An 18,163-nucleotide genomic window follows, 5' to 3' on the forward strand; every position below is an offset into this window, starting at 1 on the left:
CAAACAAAATCAAGATTTAGTCTTTAGTAAAAGAACAGACAATATGCCTCATCCTTCTCCAGTGGCTAGTCTGTAAAGTGGGTGACCATTAACTACTTCTATTGCGTATTCTGTTAGCATGAGCAGAAGCAGTTTAGGCTGGGAAGGGACAGGTTCCCACTCTGTCTGTTAAAATACGTATTACAAAATTCCGGTATTTGTTTGTTTATGTTTCTAAAAAGCCAGAAAAAAACCCACAGAGAAACATATTGATTAAGAGTATTATTCATATTGTAAAGCAAGGGGGGCAGGGGGGAAGTCTCCCTGATGCATAGGCACTAAGATACCATCTCTTACTACCTCATGACACTGTTTTTCCACAGAACCCAAATCCTACTCGTGGCACAGGTCAGACCACGTGTGAGCTGTGGCAGTGCAACAATGCCAGGAGCAGCGCGGCTGTGCCCACAGCCCCTGCACTGCCAGCCCACGTCACCAGCAGCCCTGAAAAGCATCACAGGGGAGCACAGACCGTGACATCCACGCAATTACCCTTCAAGGAGAAACAGTTTCTGCAAGACACGTGATTGTCCCTTCTTCAAGTGTGTGTTACGTGGCTGGAGAAGACCTAGAGAGGAATCAGGAGTTTCAGTTGTCTGAGTTCAGCAGTATCTAAGCCTTCAGCACTTGGTTTATAGTCCTCGGGGAATGGTAGATGTGTGTTAATCGCATGCTATTATTTTAATTTTTATTGCTGAACAACTCTCAGAATCAATAGAAGGCAATGTTCTGCTCTGGAAAGAATGCGGGTGAAGAGAGAAGAGCAAACCCTCCGAAGCAGTGGAGAGCCCAGGCTGCCCGAAGCCCCCCTGGCTCCACGGGGCGCCCGGCCCAGCCCCTTCCCCTTGCACCGGAGGTGAAACCGCAGCCAGCCAGCCACGGCGCCTTGCACAGCTCCCTGGCACCACGCTTCCCTGAAAGCAGTTAAAGTTGTTGCCATAGGAACGTCAACAAACATAGTGATGTGTGTAACTGTGAATAAAACGGACTGGGGGAAAAGAGAAAGAGAAGGGCCTACACCATCAAAACAGTTCAGACGCTCCGCGCTGCGCTGCCTGCCCAAGCGCTGGGCCACGGAGCGGGCCGATGTGTAACACTTCCACCGCTGTTGACTAAGCTGAAATTCTGCACGTTATTTTCAGGCATTCAGTTAGGACTAATGAGTGTCTAAAGCTTATCATAGGTCTGAATGCAAGCCAGCCCTCCTCACCGACATCCTCTTGATCTTTAAAAGCTCAGTGATCTTTGGCTTGAGCATCACCCCTGGGAGTTCAGAGGTTAAGTTTTGGGGATGCAATCAGTGTCTGAGCGAGGCAGGACAGAACTGTGCTGAGGTTATGTCAAGGCACTGACAGCAGAGGAAGAAAGCCCCGACTCGTACAGGTGTCCGCTAGTCCTGGACAGTTCACAAGACAGGGAAGATGGTGTATCAAGAGCAGGACACCTCACCAGCACTTTGCCACACCTTTGCAGCTCTAGCAAGTCCAAATGGTCAATAGGTATCAGCTAGCTCTATGCAGGAAAATATCGCTTGTATTGCATTTCTGTCTACCTGTTGGTCCACTATGAATTTTCAACACAGGAAAACAAAAAATGTATCATGTCGTTAGCATATCAACACTGTTGCGTAGCTGAGGGCACAAATAATGATCTAGCTCTTATTTTCCCCATACAGTTCATGAAATATAGGGGAAAGAGGCTTTTCATCCTCTTACGTTCCCCAGTAAAGAGCTCTGAACATTATTTTTTCCACTTTAAGTATCTATTTATTTCCAGTTATTTAATAGACAGTACTATGGCTAGACTAGACTATAATCTATGCATAGAAGTATGGAACCTAGAAACAAAATACAGTAAGTTGCTAGCATTTTATCGAAAATTGATGTAATTCAAAAGGATACAAATTGAAAGAAAGGATCTGGAACTTCAACTGATCTAGTCGGTTCTGGAAAAAGTTCATAATTCAGCATTAATTCCTGGACAAAGGCTTAAAAATAGCGATGTCGGTTTGTAATACTTTATCAGATCCTAAAGAACAGCCGTTATCTATAACATTAGGCCATATGCTTTTGCAATACAAGCATGCAGAATCTTGTATTTAATTCCTATTCCTGTCTAACAATGTGCATCCTCTTCTATTCCACTCTATTTAAATCAAACTCTGTCCACCAGCACGATACCCGAGTGCTTTTTAGATGTTCATTAAGGAGCGTGACTCGCAGATGCCTTGTGTGGCTCCTACCTTCTTCCCCTTCCTGGCTAGCAAACTGCGTATAGATTATTTTTATTTTTAGAAATTTATTACGTGCTACCTCTGTTGATGTTAGTGCAGTGGGGATGAGGTGAACACGTGGCATGCCTTCCTGTGGGGGTGGAACTTGGTGAGCCATGGCTGAACTGCACAGGACGAATCCTTCTTCCTCTGAAGCTCAGCAGGTCGCACATCCCAGAGCATATGAAACACTTTTACAACCTTCTCAAAAATGTTTTAGCTACCATTGCTGAAACTATACCCTGAATTATATAGAATAAGTACAGTGATGCAGAACAATACATTCCTCTGAATGGAAAAGCTCATGACCTGGCAATATCTAATTAGAATTATCTTTCAAAGGATGTTTTTAATTGTATTTGTCAAAAACTGTGTTTCTGCAAGTCACAGCAAATAAAAAAAAACCACCCTAAAAAAAAAATTACAGCCAAAGTCACCACATGGTTTGTTGGGGTTTTTTTTTTGGGGGGGGGGGGTGGGAATGTATAAGTGGTTTGCAAACCAAAACAAAGAAAAAGGCAGAAAAGGATGGAGTCATACAAAAAGTGACTGGCACATAAGCAGCAAAACACTTGGGAAGAGCCTTCAAGCAATCAGAAAAGTAAATCTTTGTCACTCTGTAACAGACCTCAGTGCTCTGAGATAAAGTTTATGAACTTCTGGTTTGAAATTATAGCCTCATCAGCCCGAGATCAATTCACTACTGAGGAATAGGGGAAGGGGTATTTGCACTGGAAAAAACCAGCTGATTAATTTTAACAAAAGTAAGAACATTAGATGCTGCTAAGTTATTAAGAAAGTGTAATGGGCTAGATGGATGTTTGACCCTATAGGGTTTGAGCCTTCTCCTATTCTCCCAGTCAGAAGGAGCTTCCTCCCTTTGTGGCTTTGCTCTACATCCATCCTCAAAGATAATATTTGACATTTTTCCCACCCTGAGGATTTTTTCCCTGTATGAGTTTTCATTGAACACCATTCTTCCACTCCTGTTCAGTGACCCACTGGGAGCTCCGAGGAGAGCCACTGCAGAAGCTCAGGCAGACTGTGTTTTCAGTGTACTGATTACAATATATATAAAATAATATTTCGTACAAGTTCAGAGGGAATAATTAAACATTGCTCTCAGCTCTTGCTGGTGACTGTTACAACACTGTGTAATGAGTTATCGCATTTTGACCTTTACGCCTAACTCACCTTCCTCAGTTTGCTGAAAAAACTTTGAACACCACATAAGCAAAAATAACACAAAGCCCACGAGAAGATAGGCACAGGTTATGCTGTCAGTTACTGCAGATAAATGAGCGCAAACATCAGGTATCCATACAGGAAGCAACTGAACTCCTTCCTAGTGTTGGATTAAATAGCAAATTACCAAAGAGACACTACACATTACTACAATCTGCACATCAAACCAGGCAGAAAGCAACCTACAATTATACAATTAGACTGATACACAAGCTTCCCGCTAGTGTTTATTTCTGCTGCCAATCATGCTGCTTACTGGAAAACAAGGGCTCTTAACATCCATCGTGCCTCACACTTTTTCTCCTCTATGCTTTTCCATTTTGAGGGGCTTTACTGATCACAGCTCATTCTTTTAACATCCTGATGAATGTGTCTTTAAGATTACACCTTGCCCAGGTACCTTTTGGCTGTACTCAAATCCATCTTTATGCACAATACATCCCAGCAGCAACTACCTGCATGGAACACGAGAATAGGAAAGAAGAGACAAATGTTTATTATTATCTGATGAAGGCAGCTGATTGAAACCCCACAAACCCCTTGATTTCAAATGAAAATTATTAAAAGAAAATCATTTAACTATGATGTGTCCTGGCAAAAGCCATGAAAGGTGAATGCAGCTAGGAGGTCTTTATATTTGAGCTTGGCCTCTTCATAATCTAGTGCCTCTGAAAGACTAAATGTTAAGCACATCTCAGATGCTTCAAATAGATCTGCTAGCTCAGGTGCAATGCACATGTGATCTCTCCAGTCCCTGTGACGATTTATTTTTCCCACTCTATCTTTAACCACACCTGTTCAAATGGCTATACCTTCCGTGTCTCTTGAGCATCATTCACGTACACATACCTATTATAACCGAACACTGTGAGCTGTATGCCTTTTCTCAAAGCACATCTGTACACCAAATTGATAAGTCTGTACAGCAGATGCTGTTTATATAGTACAGCTCGGCAGCAGAGCTCACATACGCAAACATACATTGATCTGCCTGGTACGGAGTAATCATGAAGAGCCATTGTATCACACTGCATCTGCATGAGAAAGAATTTTCTCATACCCATCCAGCCTATGGGAACAGGGGCAAGGCAACAAGCGAGGGCGCACAGCCGGTCGCGAGAGCACCATTTCAGATGATGGAGGCAGAGGATGCAGAACGTCGCAAGCAGCCTGGACGTGCGCAGCCTGCCCCAGTGCTGACAGCGAGGCAGTGGGCTAACAGGCATCGCGGCTGTTTGTTACATCAGTCAGAAAGACATGTACCACAGGGACGGTTTTACAAATTTTGTACATATATGCAAACAAAACTTCTGATAATAATTCCCTTTTTGCAAGTTATTTTGTTTAGATTTCTGGATTTCATTTAGCTTTCCTTCAAATCTTGCTACTACAGAGAGTGCTTCATTTCCCAATAAATGTTGAGAGATTTCTCTTAAAAACATTGGCAGCATTTAGCAGCAAAATCTCAGTGACTCACGCATACATTTTCTGGAGCCCACATTTCATGCTGGTGGTAAATGATTCAGATACGTGGAGGCACGATAGCTTAGAGATCTGGAGTGGCATCGCCCTGGCAGCATGGGCTGCGAGCACTGAAGGACAAATCAAAGCGTGACTTACAAAACCTGTAACACATCTACTTGTTTGGGTAGCCGATGCCATGGCTGCAGGATTCAGTTTGCCCCTACTCACTCCTTCCCATCTCATGGGACCAGTTTTCAAGCTCTTCCTTCTCACACACTTTAATCCTGAAGGTTATCTCGCTGGGCTGTGGGATCACCAGCTCCTGCACACACACACACAGATTAACAGCCCTACTATTAGCAAATTAGAAATTTCTTCTGCTCCCTTTCCTCCAAGGAACACGTATTTACTTTTACAGAGGAACTGGTCTTCCTTTCACAGGAATCCCATTTTTGACCATTTCTTATGAGAATTAAAATATTTTAAGTTGTCACACAGTACTACAGCTTTTGGAAAGCACACTCATGGATTTCAACGAAACCGTTAAAAAGAGAATACAAGTCCCCAGATTCCCTTGGAAGCGCTCGTCCATGCAAGAAAAGCCAAGTGTCTGCTCACAACAACGCATAAATGCAGCTTTCCTATCGATGGCAAACTCAGAGTCCAGATAAGAGAAGTGTAGCTGGATTCAGAAAGCACTGAGATACCCGGCAGGTAAATGACAGGCTTTATGGACCAGCTTGGGGAGGTGCTTTTCCTATTTCATTGAGGTAATAAATTAACATTTGACGTACATCACAGAAAAATTGTAAAAAGTTATCAAAACAGAGGATCTTGGCACCAATGAGCAATTGCTTCAGGAAAGATCACTTGGCAAAAAATTATTCAGCTTTATGCACTGATCTGAGCAGATTTGTCACTTTACAACTAGGAAGTCCTTAGTCTATAAACCACTTCGGAGCTGCAAATAGGCAATCTTCTAATGAATAAAAGCCTTCTATAAAGTTGTTTGAGAAGACACCAATTCTTTGCTGCAGACACCTGTCTTTGAGCTGTGCCACACAAAGCACTTCAGAATTTTTCTTTGGACTTGAACGCGAGTGCTCTTCTCCAAAGTAAGAAGAACAGTAGGAACATACCATGTCACCATTCCAGTATCAAAAAAATTGTCTAGCTGTCACTGTACAAGGGTTTAAGAAAAAGTCAAATCCCAAACCAATCTAACAGGCAACGCTTTACAGCATTTTAAAGTCAAGATGGTAAATTGCAATGACACCTAACTTACTGACTCAGGAAACACTTCAATAAACAGAACAGGATTACAGCAATATCCAGAGTCTCCAAACTTGGAGCACCTGCCCGATCAACATTCACTTTTCCTTCTTGCTTTCCCAGAAACTCCACAAAGTTTTAGGTAAAACACAACACACGTACTTTTCGCTATGTGGACCTTTTCACCTGAAACACCACAATAAGACTAGTCAAACAAGATTTTTCTTTTCCTGGCCTCACTGGTGAGACCAAGTCCCGATGGGCTCCCAGGACCATCTCCACAGTGATCCCTAGAGAGCACATTAAGCATTTCTTGTACTCTGCATCTTGGCAGAAATTCTTTTATAGTGCGATGCAACATTTGGATTTAGAAAGGAAGTTACGTTATATCCCAGTCTGGTATTAAAATGGAGCTTTTTCCCCAGGGTTCAGGAGGCCAGCAAGACCTCCATCTGAATTTTCAAAGTACACAGGGATTCAGATGTACATTTTGCTTGTCAAAATAAATTCAGGATTAAAACTGGGCGCAGTGTCCAGGAGATGCACGTAACACTACAATAATTCGAACATCAGGCCGCAGAGGGGACAGGCTGCAGGGCACCGCCACCAGCACCCGTCCTTCCCAAGGCCCTGGCCAGCACTCGCCCAGCATCATGCTTCGAATTGCAGCTCCTGCATTTCGAACCCTTCAAATGGTATTGCTTCTCACCGGGCAAAGAAAATTTTCTGTATTTAAGAGACATTTAGTAGGCTGCAAACGAATGGGTCAGATTGTGCTCTTCCATTTCTAACATAAGCTAAGCAGAAAGCACTTACCATCAGTGCACAAAGAGCTCAGCCATGCTGGAGAAGAACAGCACAGCAATAAGAGCAAAGGTAGAAAATGGAGGATGCAGATTATAAAATTCAGTCACATTTTAAAATTTTCTGCTACAATAATTCACTTTATGTAGAATTAATGTGGCTGATTGAACGTTTGTGCTGTAATTTACTTATAATTAACATTTTATGGTGAACAGATTTCACCATCTCCTTCATGCTGTGAACTCCAAGCCATAGGTCAAAAATAGAGATGAAACAGATAAGCACAAAATATTCTCACTGAAATATTAATGAGATTTTAATTTACTACTTTAAAAATACATCTTTCATCAATCCCTGTATATCAAATCATTATTTTAATTTTTTTACATTGTATTAAAAATATAATGAACTTTCCTAACTGGTTGAAAGACCCTGAAATATCTATTGTGAAGAGACAGCTCAGGGGAACAAAAAGGTCCAAACATAGGCAGCTCTCAAAAATGTCACATGGTTACTGGAGGAGCATCGGCATCGGCTTAAACGGAACACAATACCTGTACCACTAACCAACTGAAACCGTGGGTCTCTAGTCTCACAGACCCTGTGCTCCCCCAAAGAGATGCTGTTCCTCCCGCTGAGATTTTACTTAAAAGCATAAGGTTAGCCTCTAAAAAAATCCAGCTGCCACAAACTTCATGGGTTTCAACAGAAGTTGTTGCATTCATTGCGGAGGTGTGATACACACAAGGTGTTGCTTTGATCAGGCTTTCCTATCTTTTAGGCCAGTTCTGGCTAAACTTGAAACCCTCCAGAATAAGGCTCTGCCATTAAGAAAGACAGCATGAGTCAGAGGGATAATACAGTTCTGCATGGTCTAGGAAGAAAGTCAGAAGAAAACTTGTATACAACCTCAAATCCACTCACAACACATCTTTAAAGCTGTCTTTCCTATTATCTAAAGATGACAGACCACATCTGAATAAATTATCAAGCCATCTGCAATTCATACAGTTTCCTATATTCTATATTCCAATGTGCTATCAAACAGGCAACTGAGGACATTCCCGGAATGGTCTGGTGACAGAGAATGAAGATATGGAATGACAATGAAAAAGTCAGCAGAAAATCATAAGTCAATGGAACTATTTTATGCTCTTTACTTCCTAGCCTGCACCAGTCCATTCAAAAGGCTCATTAGAATTTCAAATGAAAAGCTGAATAATACAAGCATTATAAATCTGTTACAAACAAACCTAAAACGCATCAAGAAAAATATACATGGAATTTTCCTTTTTAAATTGCACTGTTTTTTCCTACAGGTTTGTTTGCTGGGAATCAGCAACTATTTGTTTTAAGGGTAACACTATCTTTTCTTTTCATTTTTTAATTTACTTCACGTATTTGCATTGAAGGCCAGTGCCTGCCTGTCTCCTTGGTCCCTCTGCAGCTTGGAGAATGGAATCCAGACACCTTTCAGGTTTCTCTATGCAGCCATAAGGTTTTCCTTTTTCTCACCCCACGCCCCTCCCCCCCCCCCCCCCCCCCCCCCCCAAGCCATTATGAGTAAAAAAATGAAGTTATTTACCTGTGGGAGATATCTCAAGAGAAATCAGAGCCTGAACTTACTGCCACATCCCACTACGGAATGGAATCCTAATGGGAAGTTAAATTCTTATCTGCCGCAAGTAAGACCTTGTGGCAGAATAGCAAGGGGAAGGCAATGTCTGATGGGTCTCGATACCTCCACCCCGCCTGCGACACACCAGCAGCAGGTGGGTCTCTTTCCAAAGCTGTTCTGTAAGACCAGAGGACTTGTCCATACAAATATTTCTGCTAAAGATTAGAACTATTCATTAGAAATCCTTTAAAGAGAAAATAAGCCCTTAATGTTTCCTTTGACGTAAAACAATTCAGACCATTCTTAGTAATAACAGAACAAAAAAATGTAACATACAAAGTACCATCAAACCCTGAATGGCATGAGTGCACTGCTTATGAGAACAGCAAGAAAAAAAAAATGGTTATGAGAAAATACATAATACTATATTAATGGATAAGACCTACATCGCATTTTTGTCAGTTTTTGGGTTTTAACATTTTTCATTGTCAGAATGAAAAAAAAACAACCAACAAACCAAACCTCAGCCAACATGGCAGGACAAAACCCCCAAAGCACAGGAACTGAACACTGAACCAAGGATTCCAAAATAAAACATTATAGCATATCACCCATAGCAATCCCAGTAAAACTTCTGGACCTCTCAGACGCTGCCAGACAAGAGGACCACACACATCAAGCCAGAACACTAAGTTATGCTTTGGGAAGCCAAAGCGGTGGCAGCCCGAGGAGCTGGTGGCTATCAGGTTGGGATGCCCACACGCCCCAGGAGAGCAGCGAGCTGCTCCATACACCGGCCCACTGCACCGCGAGGGACCGGGAGCACCATGATGGCAGGGCAGCACAGCTGCCACCAGGCTGGAGAAAGAGCTGCCGAAGCGGACAAAGTCAATCAATTGCTTAAAAATGAAAATTAAAAAATTGCAATGTGTTAGAGGTCTTTTACCTAGTGCCGATATGCCGCTGAAGCTACATGAAGTCATCTTGAAATGAAATATTAATGATAAGAAACTATTCTGACAGACGTTATCTATGTACTTTCTCATTCCCAGGACCTCTGTTGCCGTTTTCTAATGCATAAGATTATTTTCCAGAACATCAACTACGCTTCTACTCAAACATTGGGCTAAACCTTGACAGACTGGCTTCCAGAAGCATCTACTTGAAGAAAATCTTAATACAAAATCTGAAGGAGCACCTTAAATTCTAACCACCGAATCCCAGAAACATTATTTACTAAGCACCAAGTCCACCTGTAAGAGATGTTAATTATGGCTGAAACCCTGGGGCTCCCCAATAAAAAGGGCCAGCCAAGGCATATGCGGAGAAATTCAGACACCATATATGATGCAACAGCATCGCCTGTTCAGCTCGTGTGTGCTGTCCTCGGATGGGGTATGCAGGATGCCTGCGCCCGGCTCAGCTGGGGAGTGGGGAAGACATCCTATATATGTATTAAAATAGCTATCTGCGTCTTAAGGAAACAGAAATGAAATAAATATACAAATAAACAAACACTTCAAAGATAACAATGAAATCTCACCAGTTGCAGAACATGTCCACTCAGTCTCTTTTTTTTTCCTAAGTGCTTTTCCTTAGTAAAAGCCATCAAATATCATTGTGATTGAGTAATAATTTTTTTAGCAGCACTGAAGAATTAAAGCAAGAGAGAAAGGGAAGGCGTGCAAGAGAGAAAAGGAGGGAGAGAAAGAGAGAGGTTAAGCTCAAAGGCAGAGAGAGCGAAATGGACCAGATTATACAAAATTAAAAAGCAAATACGCGCAGACAATTTGTGCCGAGTGATTGCAAGCAATTACAGTCCGGCTTTTCTGGAGGGAAAATTGGGGAGGGGGGGGAAGGTTATTTCAGCTTAAAAGGAGACTTTATTCATTCCTGATCAGCTTCTCCTACTATTCTCTCTTTTATTCTTGGATATCAATTTAAAAAAAAATCACCCTTCAGATGTTACATGTCTAACCCTGGGAATCCCACCCCTGGGCAGAGAGGGAGGATTTCAGCTTCCAATCGGCTCTTTCTATAGCCCTGAAAAAGCAATTTGCTCATAAAGGATAAAAAAAAAAAAAAAAAAAAAAAAAAAAAGAAGGGGGGGTTGGGGGAGAAAGAAAGAAAAGGAGGGCAAAAAAGGAAAACCACAACAAGGGCACGCGTTTCTCTTGGAGGAGAGCTTCAATTTTACTGTAATTGTCTGAAGAAGAGCTGCTTTGATCTGCAGAATTATTATTATGCTTCAAATGCCTGCCTGCTAATGTCACAGCTGTGCTTCGGCATGAGCACACCGAGGGGGACCAGAGGCTAACCTGGGCCTTGCTCCGGCCGCGGGTCCCGCTCTCGCCTTCCTTTGTGCCTCTGAACTTTATTCTGGGAGCAGCTAAAGCGAGCAGCCCCCCACGGCTCTGCCGCCCGCCAACGAGCCCCGCGCTCCAGCAGCGGCTGCACAGCTCCTGCTCAGCCCTCCCGGCTCGGGAGAGGGAGATGAAAATGCTGAGATTGCCTCCCTGTAAGGACCAGGAGAGAGGGTTTAAAGCAATATATTTTCTTGCTTTTTGGTCTCACTCAATCACTGGCTCAAGCAATGGGAAGAAGGCTTTAAGGCCTTTATCGTATTTCTCATCTTACACCACTACCTGTTACTGTTTGTTTGGTTTGGGTTTTTTTAATTACAGCTAAAAAAATCTTCCGTGTTTGAAATGCACCTCCCTCCCTCATGCCCTGAAGTCAGGCAAACATTGCTGCTAGCAGAGGGAAGGCAGCAGCCTCCAGCTATGCACCAGCAGCCCACAGCAAAGCCGGGGCACAGCAGCACGGAAGCAGAAAGGCTCCCGGGATCTTCGGTTCTGCAGCGAGATGCAGAGCCCCGTTGGAAGGAACACCACCTCCGTCACGTTCACCATGGAAGTACAGGGAAGCTCCAGTTCTCCCAACTAAATGTTAATGCGGTTCCCTGAAAATGAAAGAAGTCCCACTGACGCCACAGAAGCATTTCCCACTGTGGACCCCCTTACTTCGGGGACCTGCAGCCTGAAGTTGTTTGACTTTGTGAAGTCCAGATTGTTCCACAAAACAGAGAAGCTCAACGGCTTTCCTTTTTTCCTGCTTTTACGTACCATCTCTGTACTTGTATTCATGGAACGTATTTTCATGCAAGTAGTCTATGATTATGCTCTTTCCCCCATGTTTATAAATCGGAGTTTAGGGTGACTGAGACATTCTGTACGTCAGGACAATGGCATCATTTTTTTCAGTTCTGACTGAAGGGGCCAGAACCTTAATACCATATTGTGTTCTGCTTCTTGTCAGCTACTTATATTCACATAAAAACTTGTAGAATGTATGTCTATTTAAGAATATTCTCAGAAATTATTTCTAATTCTTATTTGAAAATAGCCATATTTAACGATGATGGTTTTTCAAAGAGTTCATCATGCAAAGCCCTCTTCTAAAGCCTGTATTCAACCCCCGCTGAGCTGGAGAGGCCAGCTCCAAACACCCCAAGACCAAGCTGGGGCAGCACCAAGCACCGGTAGCTCTGCGTGACCCACAGGAGTGCAGGGCTTCAGATGGGGCCACCCAACACATGCAGCTGGACCCCGACAACTGAAGCAAAGGCAGATGCAGCTCTCAAACGTAGGCTGCACCCTAATCTGCAGCACGAGATTCTTGAAGGACGCATCATACCTGCATTTTGACACATCGGGGTGGCAGCTATTTAAAGTTCAACTCTTTATGAACTATGCAGTCTAAAAGCAAGGTCCGTATCCCAGAAATTCAGGATTTTCTCTCATCAACTAACATACAACTCTTCTTTCCAAAGCTGCTGATACGTAACGAGATGTTTTCTGTGCCACCAGTTGAGTCCTGAGTGCTACTTACAGTCATCAGGGAGATTTGGTGCACAGGTGGTCACGCTGCAGAGAAAGCATGCTTTGCACCCTCATCCTTCCCTATCCAGTTTACTTCAAACCTCCCAAACTTCTGCTCTGTGAAGAGCTGGTGCTTGTCTCTGAAGAAGGAATTTTTTAAAATCAAACAGAGGAGTTTTTCTTCAAATGTAAAGTTTCTTATCCCCAAAGCACAATTTTGAGGCGTAACATAGAACAACATTCAGTCACCAGTGATGAGAAATTGGTGACCAAGTATTTTTGCAACTCACTAAAAAAAGAACAAGAATTTTGAGATTTTACAGCTTTCCAATGAGTTAAGTGCTCTATGCCTAGGAAGTTTTCCAGATAGTACGATCTTAAAATCTTCCCATTATTATATACAAAAATAATACTTCATGTAAGTAAAGGTTTCTAAAATCATATTTCTACAATTTTTCTTTGCTTGTATAGACTCAGAGTCCTGGTAACTGGCAGTATGCCTTCACATGAAGAAGTCTATGAAAAATGGTACAAATAATTTCTTAAAAAGTCTCTAACATCTTTCTGAAATAGTTTGCCTGTAAAATATGTAGCATGCACAAAATAGACCGAGACGTGGTGTGACACAAACAATTTATTGGCATTAGTCTGGGATGAGGCACATAAGTCATGCAGGGCTTCACTACTCATAAGTATTGCTGTCATCTCAAACTCATCAATAACACCTTTACTCTATCGCATCCTAGCATGAACTATGTATCTATCTAAACTATAAACATATACAATTTTTCAGTCAAAAGAGTAATAGGCAAATAGCAGGATTTCACTCATTTTGTGTTCTCCAGGTAGTAAAATAGACACATATTTAATGTACATACCAAAAAGTGCAGTGCCAATAAGTAGAGAGAGTCATATTTCCGACTTAGTTTATAGGCGGCTATATTTTATGGCTGTACCACTAAAACCATATATGCATGTACATAAATATAAATATCTGTAAAGTCAGAACCTGCACACATGAAATAGAGGACTGGATAAACGCAAGACAAAGTACATGATAAAAATAATCCTAATTTCTATATACAATTATGAACTCTTGACTAAAATTACTACTTAGAAGTGAGATCTTGAGGTTATACAGTGTCCTCTCGTACTGATCCCAGAGGTTGCTATCACAGCTATTGCTCTTTTGCTTTATCATTTTGCTAATTGGTCATTAAGAAGTCTGTATCTCTAATTCTGCCTTTGCAGGCAACACACTGTGGGTCAGCAAGTAAATTAATCTACCTCTACACCTCAGTTTCTCCAACTGCAATACAGGGAAACACATATCCATCACTAGGTCCTGTAGGAGCTAATCTGTTAATGTTTGTATCAATCAAGTTGTCAAGTGCTATTTAAGCGCTTATTATTACTCATACAATAATTCGCTCCTTCAGGGATCTGTAGGTTTGTAAATGCCTCTTTCATCACATACGTGAAGTTCTTTTGGGGCGAGCGAGATGACCTGGATTACAGGCTGATCAAACACATCTTTATAGCGGCTTCAGAACACCGAGTGCTCTGGAGCAAGGCGGGCCAGGCGTCCCTGGCGTCCTGCTCCCGGGCTGCAGGGCGCTTCGCCCTCTTGGCTTCACCACACCACTTCTCGCAGCCGCACTGCGCGCGCTCAGGGAACTAACGTAGCTCAGAAATATGTTTGTAGCTCATGCCCAGGTACTGCCACACACAGAACCTCACGTGAGTATCCTTCCCACGAGGCAAGTGCTGGGCAAGAGTCTTCGCCTCCCTTCAGCCTGTTCCCCCGCGCACACCCTCCTTCGTGGCCTGGAAACTCTTAGCACAAACCCCGAGAGGATGTTCTGCTCATCCAGGGCATTGTTTGCTCCGACTGTTCCAGAGAGAAACCCTGTTTATTCAGGATGCCTGGCTCAAACACCTTGGTGAAAAGCCCCACTCAGCGGCACACGGGCTGTAGCCATCGCCTGCATCCCGCCAGGCACAGGGACACACCTTTAGCCCCCACCCACGATACACCCCGAAGCCCGGCTGCTCCCCTCACCAGCACGCTGTGACACCAGGGCACGTCACACAGCCACACACTTTCTGCAAACCTCAGAGCTTGCCCCGCCACGCAGCACGCCGGCCTGAAGCTTGCAGAGGGCACTGCAGCTGTCCCACGTAAGCTGCAGAGTTGCCCTAAGCAGCTACAAGAGCTTGTAGATTTCTCCTCAACTTGTGGCTGTGACACACTGCTGTCATTAGAGCATGCCCATATAAATCAGTACTTCAGCTCTTAAATGAGTTAGTGCTCTTTATAACTCTTGGCCGTACAACAGGCGTGCAGCATTCAAGGCACGTGTGAGCCTGGATTCCTGGAGCCTGCGTGCACTAGGAGCGTCTTTAGAAAATACAGTAGCTACTCGTCTAGTCTTCTCACAAAATTAATTCTCTCTACTGGCACCAGTGAAGCTAAATACAACTTATAAAATATTGAGCAGATCTTCATAAGGAATGCAACTAAAAAAAGTGACACTTTAATTATTATCTTTATGTTCCAGAAATATCCCATCAATACAAGGAGCAGAGAATTCACAATACTCTTTCAACCACTCTGCAGAATCAGAAGACACTGGTGCATCCATACCGGGCGTGCAAACGTTACTGCTATGTGTCTATGTATGTAGCCTGTAGTTATTTACCGATTGTTTATGCATGCACTTGTTTATGAATTCATTTAATTTATAAACATTTATATTGTGGAGCATGAGATGGTAACTTCAGAAGAAAAATACCACCTCACACATGCTGTGACCTGGACCTTCCTGCCAGCAATCGCTTGGGGACAGGTGCCGAAAGAACTGAAACTTTGGGAAGCGCAGAGTTTTAAACAAATCCCTTCCAGTTCTTCCAGCCTCCAGAGATCACTTTAACGGGTCTTTTGCCCACAGTTGGTCCTTGGGAAATTAGTGAGATTCTGTAGCTGCTAATACGTTAGCAAATTATGTAACTTCCAAATTGTTCTCGTGTTTTCAAAATAAACTGTGCTACATGCAAAATTTGAACTCTCTCAGTAAGTCACGTAATAAATAAATCTCTGCTTGTTAAGTAGCCAATTTTCCCACTGTTCCAGCATTGACAGTCAAGCCACCTAAACTCAAAGTCCATCAGTTTCGAACCAAGACATTTAGCAGAATTCTTTTTAACCCCAGATTTCTTTTCCTGTCTACCCTTGAGACTGTTCTCCCATAAGGTTTTAAGTAAAACTCTTTTCTTCCTTTAAATGCATATATTTTTATGTTTTCTCAACGCACCAAGCATGACGGAGGCAAATGGCATTAATTAAACACATGGCTGGACGTACTGACTATACGTATTACTGACATTTCACTCTCTTACTATCTTCAAGTACCTGTTTCTACATGCTACACGGGTAAAGGAGCAGAACAAACGATACAGCGTATTCCGGTGGGTCCAAATAGATGTCTGTGCAAGTCGATAGGGAAAGCAGCAAAGTAAGCGGCTCTAGAATGTCAGCGATTCATTAACAGGCATCTGTTAACGAAGACACAGAGAGGCTGGTTCGTCCTTTGCATTATACTCCACTTTCCAAAGACTCCTGCCATTTCTGGGATAGTTCGTGTGTCAAAAGAGACAACTCAGGAGCAGCCCTCCAGCGCAGGCCGTGCAGAAGACGGTACGGGCAAGGACGGTGGGTGCTGCAGGGGTGGACGCAGCCTGGCAAGCAGCGTGCGTGCGGGTCCTCCTCCAGAACTTGGCAGTGCAGACCGAGCCAAGGATGAGCAAACTTCTGTCATTTCTTTTCCTTATCTTTCCTTAAGGCTATGCATTCTGAATAGCGTCCTGACTGTATCCAAAATCAACATTTGTAATAATTTTGATCTCTTTTTTTATCCTCTAGCCCTCAACCACACCCTTGGTTTGAGTCTGAGATTTCTGCCCCCAACTTCCTAAAACTGAGTTGTTTCTTCTTTGAAGCTGAGCTGAAGCTCTGGCAGCTCAGCATTTGTTCTTCACTTTCAAGGGTATTTTATTTATTTTCTTCACTTTTAGCTATTGAAATCGGCTAGAACAAATTTATATAATGAGCCTTAATAACAGTTTTTCTTATAAAGTTACCTATTTATCTCCTATTGTAGCGGTTTAGAAAGCACGAAAATGATGGAAAAATATAGGTGTAGTGATAAATCCCTGGGACTGATCGTGAATAATTTAAAATAGTCTTTATCCATGGGGGTGATGGTTGGAACCCACCCACCCTGTGTGAACCTTTCCCAGTCACTCAGACTCCTCCTTTCATAATACTCACAGTAGTATCCTCTCCACACAGACAAATAACACCCTGTTTATCTAAACCTTTTAATCCAAATCTGTTCTATCTCTCAGCCTGTATCACTTACCCAATAGCCACCACCTTTATCTGAATGTTTTTGATGTCCTGGATCATTCTGGATAAGCCGAGCTGCTGAGGGAGCACACGCATGACACATGCTGCCAGCCACATTTCAAAAAAGCTCACTTACCCCACAGGAAAAAGGTTTTAAAGTTATCAGCAGCAAAGATTTTTCTGTCAGTATTTTCCTCATAAACATTTAAGCAAATTAGAGACGGCAGAAGAGCAGACTAAGTTTGGTGGGTTTTTTTCAAAGCAGCAGAAACAACACTATTTTGAGACCTAACCTTAATTCCGCACACTGTGCTATCAATACCAGCACTCCCCCCTTCCCCTCCGATGCAAACACAAAATGGGACACAACACTTCACTTCAAGCATAGCAAGACTCACCCTCAAAGCAAGCTCCTTGGGAAACAGCTACAGATTGATTTTGTGTTTTGTACAGCACCAGGTACACTCTCAACACCAACAAAAGCGATGTCAGCATTTTGTTCTTAATTATTTATCCATTTTTAATGGTGGTAAGAAACAAATATCACAAGTGCTTTCTTTGCTCAGATGACCTGGTGCAGAAAAGGATGAAAACCACCCTTTATTTCCCCCTGGTTCTTTATTTACAGAACCATCTGTGTGCAGTTGCAGAGTCCGGTTGAGCCCTGCCTATACCCCCGTTTCCCTCCAGCACTAATTAGTAATGCAATCCCACAAAGAGTGAAGTTGCCCGAAACCTCCCCTCACTCACAATGATTTATGTTCAATTTGTACAAATGGAGAAAATGAGATTTCAAATTTCAATGCCATTTCTGCAATGAGGTGATTAAAAGAGAGAGAGGTATTGCGTTCTACTGTATAGAATATTGATCCCAGTGCTATTTTCCTTAGCAATAACCATTAGCTCAGTATTATTTGCAAACCTCTAATGTGAACCTGGAGATGTAATTTACATTTGTGCTTTACTTATTTGCTTTAACAAAACAACACAAAAGCTTTGGGTCTTTCAATCTACCCTTATTGTCAATAAAATTAGCAGTTCATAAAAAAATTAATGTATATGCAAAACCATCACTTCCTTGTAAACTACACAGAGACTGTAAATGTTGCTCAGAACAAAAGGGAGATAAACTATTAAAAGGCTCTGGCCATTTAACAAAT

Source organism: Falco rusticolus, chromosome 15 (assembly GCF_015220075.1).
Source record: "Falco rusticolus isolate bFalRus1 chromosome 15, bFalRus1.pri, whole genome shotgun sequence".
In the NCBI taxonomy this organism is placed as follows: domain Eukaryota; kingdom Metazoa; phylum Chordata; class Aves; order Falconiformes; family Falconidae; genus Falco; species Falco rusticolus.